Source organism: Zalophus californianus, chromosome 9, assembly GCF_009762305.2.
Source record: "Zalophus californianus isolate mZalCal1 chromosome 9, mZalCal1.pri.v2, whole genome shotgun sequence".
NCBI lineage: Eukaryota > Metazoa > Chordata > Mammalia > Carnivora > Otariidae > Zalophus > Zalophus californianus.
The window spans coordinates 92,046,953-92,074,144 of NC_045603.1; the positions used below are offsets into that span (position 1 = coordinate 92,046,953).

A 27,192-nucleotide genomic window follows, 5' to 3' on the forward strand; every position below is an offset into this window, starting at 1 on the left:
CTGCTATAAACATTGGGGTACACGTACCCCTTCGGATCCCTACATTTGTATCTTTGGGGTAAATACCCAGTAGTGCAATTGCTGGATCGTATGGTAGCTCTATTTTCAACTGTTTGAGGAACCTCCACACTGTTTTCCAGAGTGGTTGCACCAGCTTGCATTCCCACCAACAGTGTAGGAGGGTTCCCCTTTCTCCGCATCCCCGCCAACATCTGTCGTTTCCTGACTTGTTAATTTTAGCGATTCTGACTGGTGTGAGGTGGTATCTCATTGAGGTTTTGATTTGGATTTCCCTGATGCCGAGCGATGTTGAGCACTTTTTCATCTGTCTGTTGGGCATTTGGATGTCTTCTTTGGAAAAATGTGTGTTCATGTCTTCTGCCCATTTCTTGATTGGATTATTTGTTCTTTGGGTGTTGAGTTTGATAAGTTCTTTATAGATTTTGGATACTAGCCCTTTATCTGATATGTCATTTGCAAATATTTTCTCCCATTCTGTCGGTTGTCTTTTGGTTTTGTGGACTGTTTCCTTTGCTGTGCAAAAGCTTTTTATCTTGATGAAATCCCAATAGTTCATTTTTGCCCTTGCATCCCTTGCCTTTGGCGATGTTTCTAGGAAGAAGTTGCTGCGGCTGAGGTCGAAGAGGTTGCTACCTGTGTTCTCCTTTAGGATTTTGATGGGCTCCTGTCTCCCATTTAGGTCTTTCAACCATTTGGAGTCTATTTTTGTGTGTGGTGTAAGGAAATGGTCCAGTTTCATTCTTCTGCATGTGGCTGTCCAATTTTCCCAACACCATTTGTTGAAGAGACTGTCTTTTTTCCATTGGACATTCTTTCCTGCTTTGTCGAAGATTAGTTGACCATAGAGTTGAGGGTCCGTTTCTGGGCTCTCTATTCTGTTCCATTGATCTATGTGTCTGTTTTTGTGCCAGTACCATACTGTCTTGATGATGACAGCTTTGTAATAGAGCTGGAAGTCTGGAATTGTGATGCCGCCAGCTTTGCTTTTCTTTTTCAAGATTCCTCTGGCTATTCGGGGTCTCTTCTGGTTCCATATGAATTTTAGGATTATTTGTTCCATTTCTTTGAAAAAAGTGGATGGTATTTTGATGGGGATTGCACTGAATGTGTAGATTGCTCTAGGTAGCATTGACATCTTCACAATGTTGGTTCTTCCAATCCATGAGCATGGAATGTTTTTCCATTTCTTTGTGTCTTCCTCAATTTCTTTCATGAGTATTTTATAGTTTTCTGAGTACAGATTCTTTGCCTCTTTGGTTAAATTTATTCCTAGGTATCTTATGGTTTTGGGTGCAATTGTAAATGGGATCAACTCCTTGATTTGTCTCTCTTCTGTCTTGTTGTTGGTGTATAGGAATGCCACTGATTTCTGTGCATTGATTTTATATCCTGCCACTTAACTGAATTCTTGTATGAGTTCTAGCAGTTTTGGGGTAGAGTCTTTTGGGTTTTCCACATACAGTATGATATCATCTGCAAAGAGTGAGAGTTTGACTTCCTCTTTGCCGATTGGATGCCTTTGATTTCTTTTTGTTGTCTGATTGCTGTGGCTAGGACTTCTAATACTATGTTGAATAGCAGTGGTGAGAGTGGACATCCCTGCCGTGTTCCTGACCTTAGGGGGAAAGCTCTCAGCTTTTCCCCATTGAGAATGATATTCGCTGTAGATTTTTCATAGATGGCTTTTATGATATTGAGGTATGTACCCTCTATCCCTCTACTCTGAAGAGTTTTGATCAAGAAAGGATGCTGTACTTTGTCAAAAGCTTTTTCTGCATCTATTGAGAGGATCATATGATTCTTGTTCTTTCTTTTGTTAATGTATTGTCTCACATTGATTGATTTGCGGATGTTAAACCAACCTTGCAGCCCAGGGATAAATCCCACTTGGTCATGGTGAATAATCCTTTTAATGTACGTTGGATCTTATTGGCTAGTATTTTGGTGAGAATTTTTGCATCCATGTTCATCAAGGATATTGGTCTGTAATTCTCCTTTTTGATGGGGTCTTTGTCTGGTTTGGGGATCAAGTTAATGGTGGCTTCATAAAATGAGTTTGGAAGTTTTCCTTCCATTTCTATTTTTTGGAACAGTTTCAGGAGAATAGGTATTAATTCTTCTTTAAATGTCTGATAAAATTCCCCTGGGAAGCCATCTGGCCCTGGGCTTTTGTTGGTTGGGAGATTTTTGATGACTGTTTCAATTTCCTTAGTGGTTATAGGTCTGCTCAGGTTTTCTCTTTCTTCCTGGTTCAATTTTGGTAGTTGATACATCTCTAGGAATACATCCATTTCTTCCACATTATCTAATTTGCTGGCATAGAGTTGCTCATAATATGTTCTTAAAATTTTTTGTATTTCTTTGGTGTTGGTTGTGATCTCTCCTCTTTCATTCATGATTTTGTTGATTTGGGTCATTTCTCTTTTCTTTTTGATAAGTCTGGCCAGGGGTTTATCAATCTTGTTAATTCTTTCAAAGAACCAGCTCCTAGTTTCGTTGATCTGTTCTACTGTTCTTTTGGTTTCTATTTCATTGATTTCTGCTCTGATCTTTGTTATTTCTCTTCTCCTGCTGGGTTTAGGCTTTATTTGCTGTTCTTTCTCCAGCTCCTTTAGGTGTGGAGTTAGGTTGTGTATTTGAGGACTTTGTTGTTTCTTGAGAAAGACTTGTATTGCTATATGCTTTCCTCTCAGGACTGTCTTTGCTGTATCCCAAAGATTTTGAACAGTTGTGTTTTCATTTTCATTGGTTTCCATGAATTTTTAAAATTCTTGTTTAATTTCCTGGTTGACCCATTCATTCTTTAGTAGGATGCTCTTTAGCCTCCATGTATTTGAGTTCTTTCCGACTTTCCTCTCGTGATTGAGTTCTAGTTTCAAAGCATTGTGGTCTGAAAATATGCAGGGAATAATCCCAGTCTTTTGGTACTGGTTGAGACCTGATTTGTGACCTAGGATGTGATCTATTCTGGAGAATGTTCCATGGGCACTAGAGAAGAATGTTTATTCTGTTGCTTTGGGATGGAATGTTCTGAATATATCTGTGAAGTCCATTTGGTCCATGTGTCATTTAAAGTCTTTATTTCCTTGTTGATCTTTTGCTTAGATGATCTGTCCATTTCAGTCAGGGGGGTGTTAAAGTCCCCCACTATTCTTGTATTGTTGTCAATGTGTTTCTTCGCTTTTGTTATTAATTGTCTTATATAATTGGCTGCTCCCATGTTAGGGGCATAGATATTTACAATTGTGAGATCTTCCTGTTGGATAGACCCTTTAAGTAGGATATAGTATCCTTCTTCATCTCTTATTACAGTCTTTGTTTTAAAATCTAATTTGTCTGATATAAGGATTGCCACCCCAGCTTTCTTTTGGTGTCCATTAGCATGGTAAATGGTTTCCACCCCCTCACTCTCAATCTGGGGGTGTCTTTGGGTCTGAAATGAGTCTGTTGCAGACAGCATATCGATGGGTCTTGTTTTTTAATCCAATCTGATAGCCTGTGTCTTTTGATTGGGGCATTTAGCCCATTTACATTCAGGGTAACTATTGAAAGATATGAATTTAGTGCCATTGTATTGCCTGTAAGGTGACTGTTACTGTATATTGTGTGTGTTCCTTTCTGATCTATGCTGCTTTTAGGCTCTCTTTTTGCTTAGAGGACCCCTTTAAATATTTCTTGGAGGGCTGGTTTCGTGTTTGCAAATTCCTTTAGTTTTTGTTTGTTCTGGAAGCTTTTTATCTCTCCTTCTATTTTCAATGACAGCCTAGCTGGATATAGTATTCTTGGCTGCATATTTTTCTCGTTTAGTGCTCTGAAGATATCTTGCCAGTCCTTTCTGGCCTGCCAGGTCTCTGTGGATAGGTCTGTTGCCAATCTAATATTTCTATCATTGTAGGTTACATATCTCTTCTCCCGAGCTGCTTTCAGGATTTTCTCTTTGTCTCTGAGACTCATAGGTTCCACTATTAGATGTCGGGGTGTTGACCTATTTTCACTGATTTAGAGGGGGGTTCTCTGTTCCTCCTGGATTTTGATGCCTGTTTCCTTCCTCACATTAGGGAAGTTCTCTGCTATTATTTACTCCATATACCTCTGCCCCTCTCTCTCTTTCTTCTTCTTCTGGGATCCCAATTATTCTAATGTTGTTTCGTCTTATCGTATCGCTTATCTCTCGAATTCTGCCCTCGTGATCCTGTAGTTGTTTCTCTCTCTTTTTCTCAGCCTCTTTATTTTCCATCATTTGGTCTTCTATATGGCTGATTCTCTCTCTGCCTCATTTATCCTAGCAGTTAGTGCCCCCATTTTTGATTCCTCCTCATTAATAGCCTTTTTGATTTCAACTTGGTTAGATTTTAGTTTTTTTATTTCTCCAGAAAGGGTTTCTCTAATAACTTCCATGCTTTTTTCAAGCCCAGCTAGTATCTTTAAAGTCATGATTCTGAACTCTAGGGCCAACATCATACTAATGTCCATATTGAGTAGGTCCCTGGCTGAAGGTACTACCTCTTGTTCTTTTTGCTGAGGTGATTTTTTCCATCTTGTCATTTTGTCCAGAGGAGAATAGATGAATGAGAGAACAAAATGTTAACAGGTTAACAACGTCCCCAGTAAATATACTCTATATTTCTAAATCAGAAAATACCTGAAACCAGGGGAAAAGAAAGGGAAAGAAAGAAAAAAGAAAGAGAAAAAAAAAGAAAAAGAAAAAGATAAAAACAAAAATGGAACAATGCAAAAAAAACAGAATATGATCAAATATGATCAGGCTAGTGCATAGGTCAGTGCCACACACTAGATTTTGGGCATATTTTGGTCTGTTAGAAAAAAGTGCCTCCTAAAATTTTAAAGGAAGAAAGACTTATATATGTACAAAATAAGGGTTGATACAATGAAGGTATGGAAGATGACTGTAAAGATGAAAATTATAAAAGATTTTATAAAAGGAATTGATAAGATAAGAAGTTGTTTGAAAAAAGAAAGAAGATTAAAAAAAAAGAAAAGAAAAAAAAAGGGAGAGAATGTGATCAGGCAGGAGACTAGAACAAAGCCATATACTAGTGATTTAGGGTATGTTTTGATCTGTTAGAAGAAACGGTATCTCAAAATTTTAAAGAGAGAACAACTTATATATATATGCCAAAAATAAGGGTAACTACTATGAAGGGATAGAATATGACTCAAAAAATGAAAAATAAAAAATGTTTTTTTAAAAAAGGGATTGATAAGATGTTGGTTGAAAAAGGAAAAAAGAAAAAGAAAAATAAAGTTAAAAAAATTAACTTTGAAAAACTAATGAATCATGGTAAAAAAAGCCATGAATTCTATGTGCAGTATTCCCCTAGCGCTGGAGTTCTCCCGTTCTCTTTGATCAGTAAACTTGGTCTTGGCTTGCTAGTTGTTCGAGCTGATCTTCTGGGGGAGGGGCCTGTTGCCGTGGTTCCCAAATGTCTTTGCCGGAGGCAGAATTGCCCCGCCCTTGTCGGTCAGGGCTAAGCAAGCTGCTTGGGTTTGCTCTCAGGAGCTTTTGTTCCCTGCAAGCTCTTGGCACAGCTTTGGAGGACCAAGGTGAAAATGGTGGCCTCCCAATCTCCCCCCAGAGGAGCTGAGAACTTGGGGCCCCGCTCCTCAGTGCGCCCCCAGAGAAAAGCAGTCACTCCTGTCTCCCTGGTCTCCGGCCGCACTCTGTGCTCACCTGGCCTGTGACCGAGCGTTTCTATCTCTGGCACCCGACCCCGTGAGGAGTCTCCAAACCTAGCAGATCCCTGTGGTGCGCTCCCACGCCGCTCCTCCTGGGGGAGGAAGGGGAGTCTCCCCAGCTCTGCCGCTTGTTGGGTCCCTGCTGGAGGAGCAGTGGCCCGACTGGGCCGCGGATCACAGTTTATGGCAACCCTGAGCTGAGAGCCTGCGCCTTGGCTCCGTCTCTGCAGCCGGCTTCCCCGCTCCAATACCTGGGAGCTCTGCTGCACTCAAGCACCCCCGGTTTTTCTGTGACCCCGAGGGTCCTGAGACCACACTGTCCCGCGAGGGTTCCACCCCCGGCTTAGCCACTGGAGCGACGTCCCTCAGCGGAACCCACTTCTAAAAGTTCCGATTTTGTGCTCCGCGGCTCTATCACTTGCCAGAAGCGGCCGACGGAGGCCCCCTCCCCCGCCGTCTATCCTCCTGAATATCGCCTCCGATTCACTTCTCCGCACGTCCTACCTTCCAGAAAGTGGTCACTTCTCTGTTCAGAGAATTGTTGCTACTCTCTTCTTTGATCTCCTGTTGAGTTCGTAGGTGTTCAGAATGGTTTGATCCCTATTCAGCTGAATTCCTGAGACCAGACGAAATCCAGGTCTCCTACTCCTCCGCCATCTTGCTCCGCCCCCCTTAAAATATTTTTAACAGAAAAATCTTCAAAACTAAGATTTTATGCTGGGGAAATATACAAAATAAGTGTGATGAATATAATTTGAATATACAAATGTAAAGAGAAAAATTATAGATGAATAAAGCTAATATTTCTTTTCCACAGAATAATTGGCCAAAGAAGAAGAACAAACCATTTGCACACAAGAAAGAATGAACAATAAATCAATAAGCTTGTTCATAGCTATACAAAAATACATTAAAGGAGATGATACTTCTTATATGTTATATAAAAAATATGAATAAAATAATAAAAACCAAGTATTTGGGGTAGTAGAGAAAGAACTACAAGTAAGATTTTACAAACTTGTAAAACCTTCGTAGAAAAAAATTGGAAATGAAAACAGTAAATATGATAGTACTCAATGATCAATAATCCCACTTTTGGGAATGCAGCCCAAGTAAATATTTCTAAGAGGAAAAAAAAGTATTTTTTTCCAGGTGTTTATGGCAAATTATTCATCATATTAAAAAACTGGAAACAAAATTTAAGGGATGGATTAGCAAATTACAACCTTTATCTTGATAAATGTGTGACCTATGTGGATACGTAGGAAATTATATAAAAAGTAGATTTAAGTAAATAAAATACACAAGTACCATCACATATTTACAACTACATAAAATTTAAATATAGACATATGCACCTGTAAAAGATTGGAAAAAATGACATAGCTAGTTTTAAAATTAAGTTAGACTGGAGTTCTTTAAATACAAAATTAACTAAATATATTAATCCAGAAGAAAAGATTTTTGAATCTTTATTAGTTGTTTTAAATTTAAGTTCCTTTCAAATTAAATGGGATGGTCAATCATTTTTAAGGGACAGAGAGCAAGATAAGACATAAAAATGAATGTCATATTTAACCAAATTCTGAGAGTCTTAGTGTAAGGGGTAAATGTACACCCTTAAAACAACTCAGAAAATCTATAGTGGGTAGCATGTGTCTTTGGAAGGTCTTAATTAAGCTAACCATTGTTGTGTATGCAATAATGTTAGTTAATTGTTCTTCCCTGTTCTTCTTTTAGATGTGGCATCATTGGACAGTTGTTAAGGTTTTAGTTCTGACATTTATCATGCTATCAAAATGATTTCAATGTAGAGGAAAACCTTATTAATTTTGACCTTACTAAGTTGAAATTTGTGATAATTTAGGCAAGATGTGTTTCAGTTCTCTATGTATTAGCATCATACTGACTAGTTTACTAGATCAGGCAAACTCTCCTGTGGCAAGATTTCTCAGGGACAACAGAGAGATTCTGGAAACCACTCTTCTCCAATCTTCCTTGTCTCTTGTCTGTCCACATGAACTGTCCCTGTTTGAAATTTACCTGTTTTACCTAAGGATTTGTTATCAACCAACACAAAAATATCCCTGGGGGAAATGCTCTAAACCAGAGGTCACAGTCCAGATACTGCCAAGAAGTTGTGTTTTGTTCGGTCCATAGCAGTGTTTGTGTTTCCCCTCAGAATTTGAAAGCCTTTTGACAGAACATACACTTTCCAGTTCACTGTAGCTCCCACCATCCCTACACCTGGCTACTTCATGCATTTGAATTCACCACTTTAGCTGTGAAGATACTCTCAGAAAACCATCTCAAAACATTCCACATTTCTTTCTTCACTGTTCTCCAGAAGAGTATTTCCTATCAGAAGTGTTTATTGCCACGTATTTTCTGCTGCTTTGCTTATGTTTATTAACATTTCATGGGTACAGTCTGGGTTCTTCATTCCACTGCAATTGCTTGAGGGCAGGGATAAGTATTAAATAATTCTGTGTCTTCACAGTGCCTAGTAGAATGCCTTTAGTCTAGGTGCTCTGTGGCTATTGAACGACTGGCTGAGAGATAATTGAGGGTAAATAAAGAGCCTCACATCAGATAGAATGATACTATTCATGTTGTCCTGTAAAGCTTGCAAAGCATATGGATTATGTCATTTGAGCTTTCCAATCTCCTTGGACAGGAATGGGAGTGGTGACAGGGAACAGGGCGTGAACACCCTGGATTCTGAGAATGGAGGTCGAAATTAGGATCTGTAATATGCTTATTCAAATACATTTCAAACTAGTGCTTTCACCCCAACTTTGAATTTTAAGACCCAAATGTCTAATTATTGCTAAGTTACAAGAAGCTGCTGTACAATGATATTTATGGCTCTACTCTCTCTAGAAAGAATTGCACTAGACAGAATTGTCCCTGCCCCAAGCAGTGGGCTTGGCCATGGGACTAGTTCTGATTGGTGGGTTGTGGGCAGGAATGAGATGCATCTCTTTCCTTAGGGACAAAACATTTGACTACCAGTTCAAGAAATGCAATCCCTCTCCTTCCTTATGGCTGCTATCCTGGTAGCCCATGTTGCTGTGGACGTGACCTAGGACTGAGGCAACAGAAAATGTTCTCTCGACACAGGGAGAACTATGCCTTGGAGGTTGGCTAGAATCTGCAGGATTTGGAGAGTGTGAGAAGTAATCTTTTTTTCTGTTAAGGATCTGTTGTTTCGGGGCTCTTCACTGCAGCGTAACCTTGACTATCCTGATGAACGGTTCTTGGGACTGGGGTTGGGTATGTTGGAGGAGCCGTTACTGACTGATTCCAGAGTGTGGTTGTCAAGAGTGTGGCCCCAAAGCCCGATTGCCTGTGTTTCTATCCAAGCATCATTGCTAGTTCTTGAACGTCTCAGTTCCTCAGGTTTCTTAGCAATAATACAGGATAATAACAGCATCTAGTTCATAGGGCTGTTGTGTGGATGAGTGAATTGCTTAAGGCAAAGCACTAAGAACAGTACTCAGTGAGAGTTATTATTAATATTATCACTAGTCAGAAAACCTCCTAAGATGATAACTCAACTCTTGTGTCTGGTTTCTTACCACCAAATCTGCTTTTCCTCTGTCTCCTATCATAGGGACATCACAACACTTCAGTTAGTCATGCTCAAAAATGTGGCATCTTCTTATCATGCTCTATCACCAGCCATATTCAGCCAGTTGCTGGCAGTTTTATTTTGGCAATATAAATAAATAAATACAACTGTATAATTTTAAAATATCTTAAAAATCTTAAAATATATCCTCTTTTCTCCTTGCCACCATCATAATTCATTAGCACTGCCTAGAGGATAGCAATAGCCTCCTAATTTGTCTGCCTGCATCCAATATTTGGGAAGCAGAATGATCATTGTAGAAAGAGGATACAACCTGACCTTCTTGTCATACAACCTGACCTTGAACCCCAGCTCTATCTCTTGCCAGCTGTGTGATTTGGGGAAAGTTACTTAATGTCATTATGTCTTTTTCTTCATCTATACAAAGGGATACCTATAATTACTTCATAGGATTTTTGAGACATTATATGAGATAATTAAGGTAAAGCACTCAGTACATAATAGGGGATCAATCATTCTTAATTTGATTCCTTTTTCTCCATTGCATTTAGCCCAAATTGTTGCCAATATTATTTTCCAAAAGTCTAGGCCAGATCAAATTCCTCTCTTCCTCAGAACCAGAGTGTGAAATAAAATGCAGACTCCTTAATATAGAATTCAAGAGCCTCCAGAAGCTGCCTCCATACTTTTACTACATTCCTCTTTGGCATTGCGTTCCATCGCTTGCTATTACTTGAACATGATTCTGAGATTCTGCCTGTGCTTTCCCTTCAGCTTAGAATGGTCTAGCTCCTTGGTGATTATAGTTAATAATACTGTATTGTATTCTTGAACGTTGCTAAGAGAGTAGATCTTTAAAGTTCTCATCACTAGAAAAAGATCATAACTATGTGTGGGGATGGGTGTCAACTAGACTTTCTGTGGTGAACATTTTGCAATTTATACAAATATCAAGTCCAGTTATACACTTGAAATTAATATCCTGTTATATGTCAATTACATCTAAAAAACAGCCTATTCCTTCTAAGTTCAGAACTAATGCCACATCCTCTGAGGTGTAAGATTTCCTTCATCCCTCTGTATATCAGTTAGTTATTGCCATAAAATTGCTGCACCATGTGCCACACTAAAACTTGGTGGCTTAGAACATCAAGCACTCATTCCCACAGATCTAAGGGTTGGCTGAAGATGGAAGTAGGCTGGGCTCAGTTAGGGTGTCTAGTTTTGTTCTGCCTGTCTCTTCTTTCCTATTAGGACAAGCATGTTAGCCTAGACATGTTCTTCTCATGGCAATAGTAGAGGTTTCAGAGCTCAAGCAAAAATATGTAGGCTTCTTGAGACCTGCCTATGGAGCTGATACTCCATCAATTTTGCCTCATTCTGTTGGTTAAAGGAAGTCACATTGCCAAACCCAAAGTCAAGGTGCTCTCCCACAATGAAAGGGCACTGCAGGGTTACCTGGCAAAGGGTGTGGTTATGGGAAGAGATGAAGAATTGGGGCCACTGAAGCAATCTTCCACACTCTATTGGAATGAATGGGTCTTACTTCTGGGGTCCTAGCATCTTTACTTCTGTCTTTATTATAGGGATTAAATAGTTCTGCATTGATTGTTTCTTTGTTTACATACTGTTTCCCTTGTTTTAAACTTCTGGGAAGCAGGGGTGTGTTTGACTTATTCTAGTTTTTCCAACAGTACTTAGCATCCTGCTTTATACATAATCAGTGTTCGGTTAATGTTTTTCAAATTAGTATTTTAAAATTTGGACTAAACTAGCTAACTAACTTAAAGATGTGTTTTAGCATTTTGTAAGAGGAAATTTATGAAGCAGTTTTGTTCAAAAAAGAAGAAATTCAGATATTGCTCCTAAATGGAGGCTAAAGGGTTTTTTTCTCTACAGAGTCACTAAATTATATATGAATCGGTTCTCACAGCAATCTACCAATGGATAAAAGAAAAAATTTTGCAAAGAAGGAAATTTGGAAGGGTTTATGAAATGTGTTAGTAAACATGGATGCAGAGGAAGAGGTGTTTGTAAGATGTGAGAGAATATACATTTTGAAGTTTTAAAAATGGGCATAATAATTTTTACAGGTTAAGAATAAGGACATTGTATAACTGTGGCTTGCCAAAAATAATCATCAAAAAAGCATTTATTAGTATTCACTGATGATCGGTTGTTACATTGGAGATGGTAAAATGGTGATCCTCTAATTCTATTATTCCTTAAGCATTTATTAACTAGAATATTTGTAAAGAAGAGCTTTTCTTCCCTCTCCCCACCATCAATTTCCTTCAAGTCCACAGGGACTAATGGAGTCTTTTTTATTCAACGTCTCATAATCAATATGGTCATTATTCTTTTTCAAGCTAAAATCGCCCCAAATTTGGCCAGTGGGAGATCCTTTAACCTGGCTCATATGTTCTTTTGACATGTCCCCATTAGTTTTAGAGCACTTCCTTGCTTTCAGGCTAAACAAGATGTTCTGGGCTCACCTTGTATTTTCCCTGACTCCACCCAGAATCAAGGATTCCTTGTTCCTTTCCCTGGAGAATGGTGTTTAGAAACCAGGATCTGGATATCGGGTGTGCTCATTGTTACTGTGAAGTCATTGTTTTTAGGTCCTTTTAGTGGACAGAACTTATATACAAATTTTTTATTTCTGTCCATAATTGTTGCACTAATACCTTTACCAACAACAATCTATTCAGAGTTTAAGATTTCTTTTTAATACTCTTTGTCCTTAAGTTATTAGGAAACAGGAACATGGGAGCACGGTGTCAAATTATCACCCAGTGGATTACTTAGTAATTACAAAGAGAAAATATACCTTTACAATTGAGAGATCTGGTGGATACCCCCAAATCAATGATCAAATTTGCCATTATCAATAATGGGACACACTGGCATTATGTACCTCCTGATAATTTAATGCATTGGAGAAATTCACAATATTACCTTGCCAGAAATGTTTATCCTTAATTTATTCATGAGGAAAAGAATCAAACAATTCTAGATTGTGAAGATTTCTGTTAGCTAATTTTGGCCCAATCTCTCCAAAAATGTCAGTGTCACGAAAGACAAAATAAGATGGAGGAACTATTCTAGATTAAAGGAGACTTAAGAGGCAGGATAACTAAACCTAATAAGGGACATTTATGGGACAATTGTAGACTCTGAATATTGATTTAAGTATAATTATGATCAATGCGTATTGGAGGATATGAAGGAAGGGAATGTGCATATATGTGATACATTAGTTTTTGTTTTTATTTGTGAGAGACAAACTTTTATCTTCCATAGTAGGATGTCAATAAACAATGAAGAGTAGCAATGTAAGTGTGTCATTTTGAACTGTGAGGGTGAGTGCCGGCAGTTTGAATGAAGATCACTGAGGGGTGCCTGTGTGGCTCAGTGGGTTAAGGGTCGGACCTTTGATCTCATCTCAGGTCATGGTCTCAGGGTCCTGAGTTCAAGCGCTGTGTTGGGCTCCACGCTGGGCAAGAAACCTGCTTTAAAAAAAAAAAAAGTTGATAGTGGTGGCCTTTAGGGAGGGGGAGGGGAGGGGGAGGTCAAAAGACACTGCTACTGAACAACTTGATTATTTTAAACTTTGCTCACACAACTTTGATGAAACTAAAATCGAAATTTAAAAAGAAAATAAATCTCAATTTAAAAAACAAAATGAAAAAATGAGTGCACGTGATGAAGAGCTACAGGGGTGAGGGAGGTTGGGGCCAGACTGTGAAGGAACCTGTGTGTAGAAAGGGAGTTTGAACTAAACTCCACTAGTGGGGAGCCTGTTGAGTGTTCAAGCAGGGTCATGGTGATGTAGCTCCTATAAAGATCGAGAAAATCCTTCTTCGAATACCTACTGATTTCATCCTTAGGGTCTGCTTAGAAGTTATTCATTTATTCATTTAGGCAATGTGCTGGGTGTCGGGAGGGTTGCAGTGAACAAAATGGACCAGCCCCCTGCCCTGGTGGTGCTTACTTTATGTACTGCTCAGGCTGATGTGTAGATTTGGGACATGTGAGGAATAATCACCCCTTGCCTCAGATTGGCACCTCAGAATTCTTTCAAAATGCTACTGTGTGTATGTGTGTGTGTGTGTGTGTGTGTGTGTGCATGCACATGCTCTCCAATGGAATCCAGCTTAATTCACACAATTTCATATTCATTTTGCAGGACCAATGTCCCCACAAGTGATTGTCAGACACCTCTGTGACTCTGTGTTCTCTCAACAGCCTGCCCGTGTCTCCCTGCTGGCTCTTCTTTCTTGTACTTAAGGCAGGAGATCCCTGTGCTTTGTCCTGATGTCCTTTGACTGGGGTCTGCATAAGATCCCTTGGCTGTGAATGGGAAGGGTGATGGGAGCAGAGGGACCATCAGAAGTGGGCAGAAATCACCATCAATAAAAGCTACTCCAGAAGATAAAAGAACTCTGAAGGGGGTATGAAGAAGAGGGGGTAACTCCCTAGAGGATGATGGCATGACTGCTCCAGGACCCACACAGAAGGAGGCAGGTTCTAAAATGGAAAGACAATATTGGGGGAATGGATACCTGGATCACAAAGAAAACTGTTAGAAAATTTCGGAGAAAGACATGAAGTGATGAGAGAGAAGGGAACCTGTGAGAGGAGAGATACAGAATTTATCTCCATTTTGTTTTATCACTTGCATCATTATCTGACTGCCTCTGGTAATAAGATGTTTGAAAATGCCTCCAGATACGGATGGGATCTCTCATCCATATTGTCTGTAGTAAAAGAAATTAGGGCATATTTCTCAAGAAGCTTGATCAATCTGATAATGAAACATCGGGAGTGCATCTTCTCTACGTCATAATGGTGAGACTAGAGGCCATTTTTCCCCCTTAAAGTATTTAGATGGAAAAAAAAGAAGGAAAAAAACCACACAAAACCTATTCAGCTAGAAAAAATCAAGATTCTAAAGGATTTCTTAAAAAACAAACAAACAAGCAAACAAACTAAAAAACCAAAAAACAACAGCTAGGTAGGTCAGAAAAATTGTTGTCATATCCTTGCTATATTGAAGGAGGAGAAAAAGCCAGTAAGTCAGTGCCAACTCTAACTGTGCTTAATTGGGGGGTTATTTCCACTCAGGGTGTGTTCTTGCAGGAGTTGAGTGATGCTAGAAACAACGCCGTGCAAATTCTTCTCTTTATCACAAAGAACTTACTATCGCATCACAACTTCCATCCACTTTCTAGATCCAATCATTCTTTTCTCTTCAAGTCTTATTTATTCTTCTCTCCTTTCTCTCCTCCCTTCAGCCCCCATTGTATATTTTGGAAAAGAAAAGGGACCATGTAGGGGAGGATTAAAGAAATGTTTCTCTGCATATACAATGTGAGTGTGTAGAAGTATATTGTTACAGTGTACACAACAGGCTCAAGAAAATGCAGTGGGTAATGAAGACTTTTTTAATTGTTGGAGCCAAAAGGCAGGTCTTCAGGCGGGGGGATGAAGGTTGTTTAACTATCCCTTTGCAAAAAGACTGCCTGGGTTGAATAATTAATATCATTATGATAAGAACAAAATAGAGATTCTTTTAAAAGAGTAATGATGGTAGAATCAGGATCTTAGTATGCTTGTGAGAGTTATTAAAATTGAATGCTCTGTGTTTCCTGTACACTCCAGGAATTGCAAGCAAAAGAAGATGGATTGGATTCAGCAGAAGGCATTAATATGCATGTTGTCAACTGAGCCTTTAACGAATTATTTTTTCAAAGATAACATTCGAATATTTTCTCTAGAAACTAGGAAGCCTGTTTTACATTAGGTAACGAGCAGAGGCAGACTGACTTTGAAGCTAATGCAACTTCCGATTCCCAGCCTCTCACTTGGGGCCCTTTCTTCTAAGGCTGTGGGAGAGGCCCTAATAATGTGTCCAAATGTTTTAGTAAAATTTGCAAAAGTAGTATATTTTAATTGCAATCATTTAAGATTGCTGTCTCTTTCCACTCCAACTTTCTCTGATTACCTCTTATACTGGGTGTCATTGGAGTGGCAGTGAGTATTTTTAAGATGAAGCTAAGTGGAGGCTGAGTTGGGAATAATTTAATTTGGGTTCAGTGAGATATATTTATACGGCTTGCCATCAGTTTCCTATAGAGTTAAGTTATTGCCAGCTTTCTCAAAGAAGGAAAAGCTTCCAGGAAAACTCCATCAGCCCCCTGTGCCTCCTTACCCCGCACTATGACATGAAGTCTCAGAGAACATGTGCTCAGTGCCTCATCCCCTTACCTGAAGCTGTAGTCTGCTTTTGTATTCCATAACGCTTTTTTTTTTTTTGCCCTTTCAGATTTGTCTCACAAATAGAATATTTGACAACTTAGAATTTTCTTTAAAGAATCAAAGTATAATGCTTCCCACTAGAAAGCTTCTGCTTTGTAAGATGAGTATATCAACATTAAGTTTCTAGAATTTTTCATAGGCTGGGAAGGGAAACCCGAACATGGATTTTAAAAAGTTTCTTTAAGAGTTGATAAAGTTTGAGTTTGTTGCCACTTTATCTGAAGTTTGGAAAGACACTTTGGGACATTTTAATAAAACAAGTAAGAAATTACACACCGCTGTTTGGGCCATAGTTGAAGAGTTCTTTATTTTATACGTTTATTTATTGAAGAACTAAGAGAAAATTCATATAATAATTAATAAAAAATGACAAAAAGATTAGCACTTACATCAGTAGAAATCAACCTGATATTAAGAAGCAAATTGCAACATTTTTTTTTCAAATCATACCACAACTGTAAGAAGAAAAGAGAAATTTTGAGTAATGAATAGGCTCCTGGATTGTTTGATAATTCAGTTATAGAAGAGGAGTGAACCAAATGAACACACTGGAGAAAGATTTAAATTTCTGGCTGGTTTGAGACAAAACACTAACATTGTTGAAGATAATGCAAAACTTGTAATACACTGCAAACTGGTTAATGAGTGGCATCAAATCAAGGGATATTTAATATTAACCACTGTACACGAAAACTTGAAATCCTTGAAACCGTTCAACTTCTATATAAAAGAAATTTGATAAAGGTTTTCTCTAATTTGACAGCGATTCTGAAAAACACATATTGCACTACTACCAATAAGAAATTTTTCTAAATGGTTAATAATGAAAAACAATTTTTGAGCAACCATGGTAAAGGGTAGACTTGATTCTTTCTGTTATTTTCATATAAATGATATTATAAATCATAATGTGAAGAATACAAAGTAAAAAAATATAGAAAAGCAAATATAGAACATTCAGGCAATAACTAATAAAATTGTAATAATGACAAATTGACAAATTTTTTGTGGCATTAATAAATATTAAAGAATTTTTTATTTCTTGTGATTTATTTTCTTGTTTTAAGTAAATCTTCACTTCCACATCAAAATTTCTACTCTTTCCTTAAAGAGGAACCCCAAATTGTAAACCTCAGGCCTCACCCTGTGGTATCGTTGCTTGATATGAAAGATGTTGTGAGATAAATATATCCCCCCACCTCCTGCTTTTATTTATTTATTTATGGATTTATGGATTTATTTATTGCTGGGCAAAGCATGGGCTTTGCATCTGGTGACTGGGCCATGGACAAGAGTGTTTGCATCTCTTGGGATCCTCTCTTTTGGTCAAGAGAGCTGGCAGAATACCTCCATGTTTCATTAGCAGCCTCAGGCAAGAGCTTTTCCTTCAATAAATGATGCTGTGAAATATAATCCAACATCTTGTCTTTTTAGAACATTGCTTTTTGTGCTTCCTGACTAGGAGTTAGGAAATGCATATTTGCAATGTTGAGAAATAGCGTTCCAAATTTCATGAATCTGGATGATCCTTGAAAACAGTTTTATTGAAAGGCTTGTGGTCCTTAGAGGCAAAGGTCATTCATGAGAAGTGCCAGGGAATGACAGGGAGTCTGAGAAATAAGGAGAGAGGTCTTCTCCCATTGAATGGACAATGGGCAATGAATACCATGGAGAAGAGATGCCACCTTCCATTCACAGGCTGCATGGTTCCTTGAATTAGATCTTCCAGAGCCAGAGTCAGCAAGACTGCTTGGGAAAGCGGTTTCTAATAGTCATTAATAAAACCCCAAACAAACCAAAACCTTAATATTTATTGAGGCCTAACCACATGTCTGGAACTGTGCCACTGTTAGAGGAGGTGATTGGGAGGAAGTGACAGCCAGTTGACCCACAAGCTGGATCTGGGCAACTGGAAGCTCCTTACCCCCTGCTCTGTTCTTGGAATGTGCGTTCTACCCATTGTTCTCACCCTAGGAGCTACTTCAAGGATACAGCTTTGAGAGACTAATGGGTTGAGACCATCTGGACTATGTACATGACTGAACCCCATGAAGGCCTCTATATAAACTCTTAAGATTCTGGTGGGCAGGTGTTGAGATCCATTTATCTTGTGGCTGCCCAAGACAAGCCTCCTGGTAAGTTGTCTTGCTTATTAAAACTGCCACCCACCAATCCGGAGTGAGCTGTCTCTTTCTTCAGTCTTTCCTTGCTCTCTGTGTACACGGACCAATTTAGAATTTCACCAGGGGAACTCTTGAGGTTGCTAACCAACAGTCAGGTGCTGGGAAGAGATGGATCATGTAGATGTTGGTCTAGCTCCTTAAGTAGTTAAACAAGTAATTGGAAAGTTAGGGAGATATACATGCGTTTACAATTTTAAGTTTAGCCTTATGAAATTGCCTTTTTATTATAGGTCAATACTGGTTATTTCGTGTGATTGGCAGTTTCATATGATTGAATACCAGCAGTTTCATATGATCCAACATAAAGAGCTTATGGCTTTATTATTTTCCTTTTGGGCCAGTTCTTCTTAATGCAAGACCAAATGACCAATTTGGTGTGTGTCATTATCTCTGGTGCCCGCATCACGCATGTCAGTACCATCACCTTGTCATCTGATAACTGATCATACAAATTCCTCTACACATTTCCAAATGCAGGGGGTGGGAGTCAGGGGGATGGTGGGGAGGGGCCATACCTCATTTAAAAACTCTTGCAGTTGTTACAGAAATCAATTCAGGCTTGGTTGACTGAAAATATCCTCAGATGAGGTGGGACTTGAGCTAGAAATTAAAGGGGAGGGTAGACTTTATTAGGGAGAGGGAGACTGAGAATTCATTCTTTCCTCTATACTTGCAAAGGTGAATGGGCTGGAATGGAATTCCTGGGTCCAGAAAGGGAAGAAAAGAAAAGAGAGAAGAATGGCCCAATTTTGGTGAAGAGGATTGGGACAGGAAGGGGAAGTTGGGCCCTGAGGGTTTTTTGTTTTTGTTTGTTTTTGTCGTTGCTTTTTAAAGTAGGTTAAAGGTCAACCCTTGAGTGAGTTTGGGTCTTATTCTGAAGGTAATGGCATTCCCGGGAGACTTAAGGAAGTGTTTCAGGAAAGCTCCATGGGGTCCTTGCTCTGCATCTTACACCCCTCCTGGAATCCATGTTCTAACAACTGGAAATCTGCACATAGAGTGGTTTGGGTTGGCTGCTGTGTATCAAGGGGCACAGCAGCTCTGGAGTGGTTCTATAGTTCTCCAAAGAGGTGGAAGTTCAGCCCTATCCTGTCTTAGAAAAACAGTAATACCATTACTGAGAAAGAATAATTTCGGTGTTTGTGTTTCCATAAAACGCTTATGCGTTTGTGTGTGCCTTTAAAAATCTTAGATGCAACCATTAAACCTAACAAAAACTAGGAAATATGAAAAGGATTAGGTTCAGATATATTATGACTACTGTCTGGTCTATAGGACCTAATACACATGTATTTTACATAGATCAAAGCCCCAAATTACTAGGTGTCACTACTTCAGACACAGGAGTATTACCTGTGTGTTTATATGGCTGCTTCTCAGGGACGTTGGTGAGAAGTTCATGATGTTACCAATATGAAAATGCGCCACCACTATAATATGCTGGATCTTTGAAGAGACAACGGATCAGAATAAAAATGGTGCATACACGATGATATTAATATTAAAAATAATAATACAGGTGGTGATAAGTGCTATTAAAACAGAAAACAGTTTAAGAGGGAGAGAAATGAGTGCATTTTGCGTTTTACAAGAGGGTGGGTTTCTAAATGTCATGAGATGTAGTTTCATATAAGGATTATTCACCTATCTCATCATTCTCTCTCATCAAGGTCTTTAAATAACAGGATCTACTTTAATAAAAAATGCCAAACTCCTGGAACCTTCACTAGTCGTCAGCAAAGCACACATAGAATCTGTACTATACAATTTAGCCCTTAATTGCGTTTGCCTTTCTTTGTTTCCCATTGTTTTCCCGTCAGCTTCATGGGCTCAAAATAGACCTTAAGCTTCTTGAAGGCAAGAACCCGGCTTTCATAAACCGCGTCCGGCACACGCGCTGCACGTACGAAGCAGAGGCTGATTTATGGGAAAGAGAGCAAGGGTCTTAAATTTCAAACTGCAGCTCCGCCTTTGAGAGGCTTTCCGCAGCCGAGTGCGGCCGCCCACCGGGGGCACTGTCTCTCTCCCCGCACCCCTTAGCCGCCCTTCCTCATTGCTGTGCCCCACTGCGGCCAGCAGGAGGCGCCACGGACCCAGGTTAAGCCTTTTCCCCCCTTTTCCTACCCCACTTCCCCCAGCACGTGACGTGGGAAGCTGCCTCCGCCGGAGTCTCAGCAATAGGAGTGAGGGGGTGACGGGGTTTGGGGGTGGGGTGGGGTGGGGGGTGTGGAGAAAGAGGGCACGCACACACACACGCTGGGAGCAGAAACATCCTCCCTAGCTTCGTGGGTTTCTCCTCCCACCAGAGCCAGTATGTGAGAGGTAGGTGTGTGTGCGGGGTGGGGGCCGCACGTTTTTGGGTGTGAGACCCAAATCCAGACCAGGGAACCTGCGATCTCCCGCCCAACCCCCGTCCCCAGTGATTAATACCCATTTTTCTTACTCTCCCCCTCCTCCCCCTCCTCGTCTTCCTCTCCCGCTGCCGCGCGGTTGACTTGCACAGCGTGCCCCCGCCCGCTTCCCCTCCCCCGGCTCCGATCATCACCAACTGGAATCTGGGCTCCTGCCTCTCCACCCCCCCCTTTTTTTTTTGAGAAAGGAAGGTTCCCCCCCAACCCCTTTTCAAAAACCACTTCCTTCGGCTTCTTCACCTCTAGGAAATCTCGGGGCTTTGCTCTTATCGAAAGTGTTCGTCAGGGTGATTTTTGATGACCACAGTCCAGAAGTGCTGGCGTCCGAATGCATTTTCTTTGGCTTTGCCAAGAAGAGTCGTGAACTTCAAAACCCCCGACACGGATTATCAATCCTGCTTTGCAGGAAAGGAAAACCCTCAATCCCCGGCCACCCGCCACCCCTCTCCGGAGATTCTGCAATCGCCCAGGCGCTCGGAGTCGGTACGTAAATGTTCGCTTTGGAGTCTCCTGTCAGGGTGTTGGGGTTTGGGGGTGTTAGGAAGATAAAGGGTCGAAGCCGTGGAACCGTTAACTAACCTGCTATTGGGTGAAGCTCTTGAATCCGGCAGAACCCGGCACTTGCTAATTTGGACGTGGCTTTTTAAAAAACATATATATATTTTTTACGGTGAAAGGGGAGGGCTCCCTCTGGTCTTTTTTGGGGGGAGGGGGGTGTTAATCCCCTTACCGAACAGAGAGGTTGGGCATCGGTGCCCCGGGCCGGAGCCACGCGCCGCGACCATCCGTCCAATCGACACGTTGCAGGTGAAGCCCCGTGCGCTGCACATCAGCGCGGCGGCGGCGTGAGTGTGCGCGGGGGTGAGTGTGCGCGGGGGTGAGTGTGAGTGCGCGCGCGGGGGCGCGTGCGCGTCGGGGGCGTGTGTGTGCGCGCGCGCGCGTGTCAGTGTGCCCCTTCCAAGAAATGCCCAGTGTGCACTCAGTGCACAATCAGAACCCATTCAGCACAAGCCCGGGGTGGGAGGAGGCGCTACCGCTGGAGGCGATGGGGAGAGCGAGACAGACATGTCGGCAGCAATGCAGATGGGGCTGGGGGCCGCACTTGCTGGCGAGTTAAGTGGGGATTGTGCTTCTGCGTGTGTGCGAGTGTGTGGAGTGTGTGTTGCTCTCTGGTGCCGCTTCTCCCCCCCCTTCCTCCTTCCTGCCCGCTGCCCTCCTTCGCTCGCTCCCTCCCTCTCCCCTCTTCCATTCAGGTTGGCATTCCCACCTCTCATCCATGCCTGTCCCAGGAATGGTATAGCCAGACCTTTTCTGAATTATTTATAGACCGGTGCCGGCAGTTTTCCATCCCTCTCGTGTGCACTCTGTGGGAAATGCGGGGTTTCCTGCCCCTTTTCCTTAAAACGAATTGATATCTTTTTCGGAATGCATTTTTCTCACCCTCCGGGGAACACTCGAATCAAACCCTGACCGCCTCTTTTTCCCCCTTAGGAAGGGGACGCTTTGGGAATGACCATGCTCCACGGAGGGACAGAGCCGGCCCCCAGCTTCTCTACACAGAGCCTCCTCCACTAAAGCTCCAAAAATCAAAAACCGTGATTGCCAGAAGAATCATTAAAAAAATAGCCCAGCCACTAACCTCACATGCAAATGGAATAATTACTCTGGATTCTGCATTGTGAGCTGCTCTCCATATTCTGAATTACCTTTGAATTCAGTCTTTTTTTCTTTGAATTTGCATCTCTTCAAGACACAAGATTAAAACAAAATTCACGCTAAATTGGATTTTAAATTATCTTCCTTTCATTTATCCTTCGTCTTTCTTATGTGGATATGCCAGCGAGAAGAGGAGACTGGACATTCCCAACATGCTCACTCCCTTAATCTGTCCGTCTAGAGGTTTGGCTTCTACAAACCAAGGTAGGGCAAATTCTGTTTTATTTCGTCTCACCTGGGGTAGGGATTCCTTGTTTATCTCTCTCTTCAAATCCCTCAAGTGGAATTTTTGGAAGAAAAGGCGACAAGATAAGAAAATAATGCTGTTTGGGGAAAAAAGGCTTATTACAAAGGGGGAAATCTCCCATGTTATGTCTTTCCCTTCCTCATCAAACAGGTTTCGGGTTTTTGGGAGGCAGTGGGGGTGGATGCATGTGGGAACGGAAGATGTTGGGTAGCATAAGGGTCTATGTATGTAGACATGCATGGGAGACCTGTGTGATTTTTGAGCTAAAGAGCATTTTATTCACCCAGGGCTACAGCTCTGATTTTTATGGGAATCTAGGGAAAAAAAAAATTTTTTTCAGGCTAGCCTTTTCCCCCGTTGCCACTTCCATGCCTGTCTGTCTCCTATTCTCTACCTTCCTAGGAATTTTTTTTTAATGCCCTTTTAAAAAATGAAAATAATGATTACTGTGGTTGTTGCCCTGAAGTCCACTTGCTGTCTAAAGCATTGACACCGGGCCCAGAGATCCCGGGAGGCCTACTGCAGAGGGACAGGTCTAGGTGGGGAATCTGGCTGGTCTAGGAACACCTGGAATTGAAGGGTGCTGCAGGTTAAAAGGACTTCAGTCTTAGGCTTGCAAGGAACGAATTCTGTCAATATTCTTTTAATTGATATATTTTTTCCTGTGCTATTATTTTTGAGCTGTAAATTTCTCCTTCTGTCTACACATCTATTTATACCCACACATCCTCCAAGCAAACTGTTACTTCCACACTCTTGCAAAATGGCTATCTTGCAGAGTTCTAAAATGCTGTGCATGAGGAAGGGGTGCAGAATTCGACACGTGAGTCTTTGTGTTAAACAAAGAGATGTGCCGTTTGCATGTGTTCGTCTTGTACCTTCAAAAGAGAATGAAGACTTTATTTTTTTTCCCCCTCTCGTCAATTTTTACAGTATATGAAATGTGGCTAGGCAGTATTTTTTTATGTACTTGAAAAGAGAAATAGCAGGAGAAACGGAAAAGACTTAGCTAATGACTCTTCAGCTAGGCACTCATGCAATGCAAGATAACCCCTGAGGCAATCAGATCATCCACAGGCTGGAGGGCCATGATGGCGAGCTGGTGTGCTCTTCTCCTTGGTCCACTGACCGTACACCCCCAAACTCTAAGGGTACCCAAATGCAGGAATTGGGCTGAGACAAAGATCTTCAAAATCCTGTAGCAGAATTGTGGGCATCGATAGTCTCTCTGAAAGTATTCTCCCCGCAAATCTTTTTTTCTGGCATTTTTAATGACTATACTTTGAAGCAATCCAAAAATACCAAGGGGATGTGGGGGAAGTAGGAGAAGATCTTTGTCCCTCAACCTCACACCAGAAGATAGTTCCTCATTGTCCAGAAAGGTTGGATATCATCCACACTCACCCCCCTGCCCCTCCAGTTTCGTTCTTTTGAGTCTTTAACTGGTAATCTGTACCCATCTGTACTGTGGGCAGAATGGGAGAATGGGATCCCACTTTGAACCATGTTCTCACCATGTCTACAAATAGCTGAGGTTATCTGGTGTGTGTTCACCTTACAGACACCTGAGCTGGTTCTCCATCTGCTTCTACTCCTTCAAGTGGGAGGATGTATTCTTAATTTTACTTCAAAATAGAACAGAGGTATGGGTGAGAACAGCAACTCCATGTGCACTGGTTTCCTACGTACAGATGAGCAAGGTGAGGTGGGTGTCCTTAGGGCCTATGCCCCTTTTCTCTTTCCTGGTGCCTGCGAGGGTGCCCTATAGGGACGAGGTCCTTCGTCGTATTGGTTGGTGACCAGGTTGACAGCCGGCCTTTGGGCAGAGTCTCAGCCACATTCTCCTAGAATGCTCATGGGATTAAGCCAGGTTCTAGGCCATCCTTAGTTGGCCCTAAAGCTAGACAAAGGACGACAGGTTAAAAGGGGAGGGTGGTGGGGACTGGGTGGTGGGAAAGCTACAAGGAGAAGGGGAGGTGCTTATTAGGATTCAAGGTGGAATCACCATAGTTGGTCTGCACCTTTACCACATCCAAAGCCGTTTTGGAGCCCTGACGAAGCAGGTGTGTCCCGTCCCCGTGAGCAGTCTTGACGAGGCCGTGACTCAGTGGTGTTCTAGGCTGTCTCTGGGCCACTGCTCTCCCTTTCTCTCTCTGTTTTCCCCCCTCATGGCACAAAGAGCTGACTGGGTTCGATTTTGTCTTCTCTCCTTCTGCCACCCCTCCGTACAGTGTGGGTTACCTGAGGAAGAAATGTGTCTGCTAGTGGGAGGAAGAGCAAATTTAATTTCAGTTGAGGAGCCTCCGTGATGTACAATTAAGAAAACAAAATAATAAAAAACACTAATGGGAAATAAAGACTTCTCAGGCAAGCCCGGCTAAGGAGTTTAGATTGGTGATTTGAAGGGAAGCAGAACAACATGGTTGCCTTCTATCCCTGTGTGTTTCAGGTGTAGCAAAGCATGACGGTTCTGGGACCACAGAGCCATGTGGCCACCCAGAGATACCTGTTCACGTGCTGCAAAGAGAGGAGCAGGGTGTGCCCCTCAGTTGTCTCATTTCTTCTCAGCATTGGTTCCATTCCTAGGAAGGCTGTCTGTCGGAAGACTCTTGCTTTGCCACTGCATGTGTGTCGTTTCAGGCAGGGATAGATGCAGAGAAAGCACAGAAGAAACGAGGCAAAAATAAGGGAACGGAGGAGGACCAACACATTTCTCTAGTCACTACTTTGCACACCAAATGCCTTTCTTGTAGGCTGAGTGCGAAGAGCGACTCCCTCTGGTGAAGGGGTGAACGGCAGGTTGATTTTGTATTCCTCTTCACCTCCAGAAGGATGGCTTCGGAACCTTGACCATCTTCTTTGACCTTCATGCGCATGCACCAGCCTTGTGTGAGGAGGGGCAGTGGGCACCTGGGCGGTGGACACACGGACTGAAATTGGTTGGGGGGATGAGTGACGCTGGACAGGGAGAAACGAGACTGAGCTGATTCAGCGCTCGACCATATCATCATTGCCTTGTAAAACATTCTCCCGTCTGCTCCATGAATGTGATGAGCCCCGGATGCAGGGGTTTGCCCCCCTATTTTCGTGTTCAACAATGTGAAGATGAAAGTGATATGTCCACGACTGCTAACAAGTTAAAGCAAAAATGTCATGAATGTTTATGGAGTAGGAAATATAGCAGGCAGGGGAAAGGACGGGTTGTATGTGAAGAAACCGTAGCAAAAAAATCAGCCTATAAAAGCCAGGGGCAGGAAAGAAGCCAGGGTGGAACTCACCATTCTAAAGGTTGGCAAATGGTTGTTCTGAGTGATAGCCTTTTCTCCTTAATAAGGAAAGCTGGGGCTGACAAAACCACTCATCTCGTGTAACTTGTTGGGGTCAGGAGTGGATACGCTGGAAAGTTAGGTCCTCTTTCCCTCCTGTCATTCTCCAGCCTCCTTAGAAATTCTAGAAATTTCTTCCTTTCAGTAAATTACATTTTCAGTCTCTGGTAGCGTGCATGCAATCAGATACGAGTGTCGTCTGTATAAATAAATATAGATCAAAAAGTGTTACTGATCTAATGAATTGTTCACATCTATTAAAGTGCATCCCCTCTTTGAAACCACAGAAGAAGTCTCTAGGGAGAGTAGATTAGTGGTCGAATTGATACTATCTTTCAGAAGGATGCCGAAACTAGAAGAACCAAATGCAGTCAGGATGAGGGGGAGTGGGCATTAACTCAGAGGAGGTGGGTTTCTTGGGGTGCGCCTGTGGCTGTTAATGCTCTCTCTGTGTCCCTTACACCAAATCCATTGTGTGGATGTGCTCTTGGCATTTTGTGAACCCAGAGAGGTGTGTTTGGGAACCTTTGGTTGGTTCGTGGATGTCCTCCAACTACCTTATTTTTGTCTTTTCACTTTTAGTGCGTGCAGCTGAGGTTGGCAGAGAAGGTTGGCAGGGTGCATATGTTGGCCCTTTGTTGAAATCCTGCCTGACTGCCCCAAGCAGAATGGCCACTCTGCCTTCTGTGCATCACCAGGGCTGGTTCATGATCATGACCATACTTTTATCCTAATTTTGTTTCTATGCTCTGTTTCCCAAAGTTTGTGAGCTCCTTGAGGACAGGGAGGGGTATTTATTCATCCTGGAATCATTTGTCCTTAACACAGTGCCTGGCACATAACAGATACTTGAAACAAAAAATACTAGGTAAGTGGAAAGAGGAAGGGAAATATTAATTAACAAATAAGGCTATTTGTTGTTTGTTCTGGTGGGCGTCGGAAGGATTTGAAGGTAAGATGTTAGATGAGATCAAGAAGGTCAGAGCTCCGTGACAGTTTAGAATGCACTTACTCTGACCTTCTCATTTCACAGGTGAAGAAACTGAAACCCAGGGACATTAGGTGATTGGCTTAGGTTGTGCGGCGGCTTGGTGGCAGTGCTCTGTGCACCACACCACTGAACGAGATGCAGAGGTTATCTGCGGATATCAAATGGCTACATTGGCTTTTGTCAAACTTTTTTGTCTATAGGAATCACCTGGGGATCTTGTTAAAAATGGACACTCTGATTCACTAGGTCTGGGGTAGGGCCCAAGATTCTGCACTCTTGACACTCTTCAGTGATGCCAAAGTTGCAGGCCCATGCATTCGGGGTCTACATCGTTCCTGCCCCGAATTCTATGTCATGGTTAACGTTGGCAGCTCCGCATATATGTTCTACTTTTGGAACTTCCAGAATTTCTGATTTTTCTTAGAAAAGATCCGAGAGGAGCTGTGTATCTAAGGTCACCCATGTCCTCTCTTCTGTCACTCTCCCACCATGTGTGACTTTTTTGCCTCTTCTGCTTTCATCCTCTTTGCATTCTTATTCTGGCCCCTTTCATCATTGAGTCTTCTCTTTCTCTTGATGTTCTTCTCTAGATAGAGTTTATGTATTTATTAGCGTCTCTTAGTCTCTTTTCTTTCACACTCTATTTCTTTAACTTTATTTTTGTGTCTTTTGCTCCACATTATT

General features: G+C 41.6%; 1 protein-coding gene and 1 long non-coding RNA gene across 2 annotated transcripts in view; one reads left to right on the forward strand and one right to left on the reverse strand.

Moving 5' to 3' along the window:
• Positions 1 to 16,019: 16,019 nt before the first annotated feature.
• Positions 16,020 to 20,979, reverse strand: LOC113921305. The gene is made up of 4 exons (XR_003519633.1): positions 20,808 to 20,979; positions 19,171 to 19,263; positions 18,333 to 18,417; positions 16,020 to 16,089 (listed from the first exon to the last, which is right to left on the reverse strand). It is a non-coding gene; the product is annotated as an uncharacterized LOC113921305 (long non-coding RNA).
• The window catches only part of GRIN2B (glutamate ionotropic receptor NMDA type subunit 2B), a 410,126-nt gene continuing 403,406 nt past the window's right edge, over positions 20,473 to 27,192 (forward strand). Inside the window, exons 1-2 of the mRNA XM_027593634.1 lie at positions 20,473 to 20,711; positions 21,720 to 22,148. The gene's annotated coding sequence lies outside the window, so the exon portion shown is untranslated. The remainder of the gene's footprint in view (positions 20,712 to 21,719; positions 22,149 to 27,192) is intronic.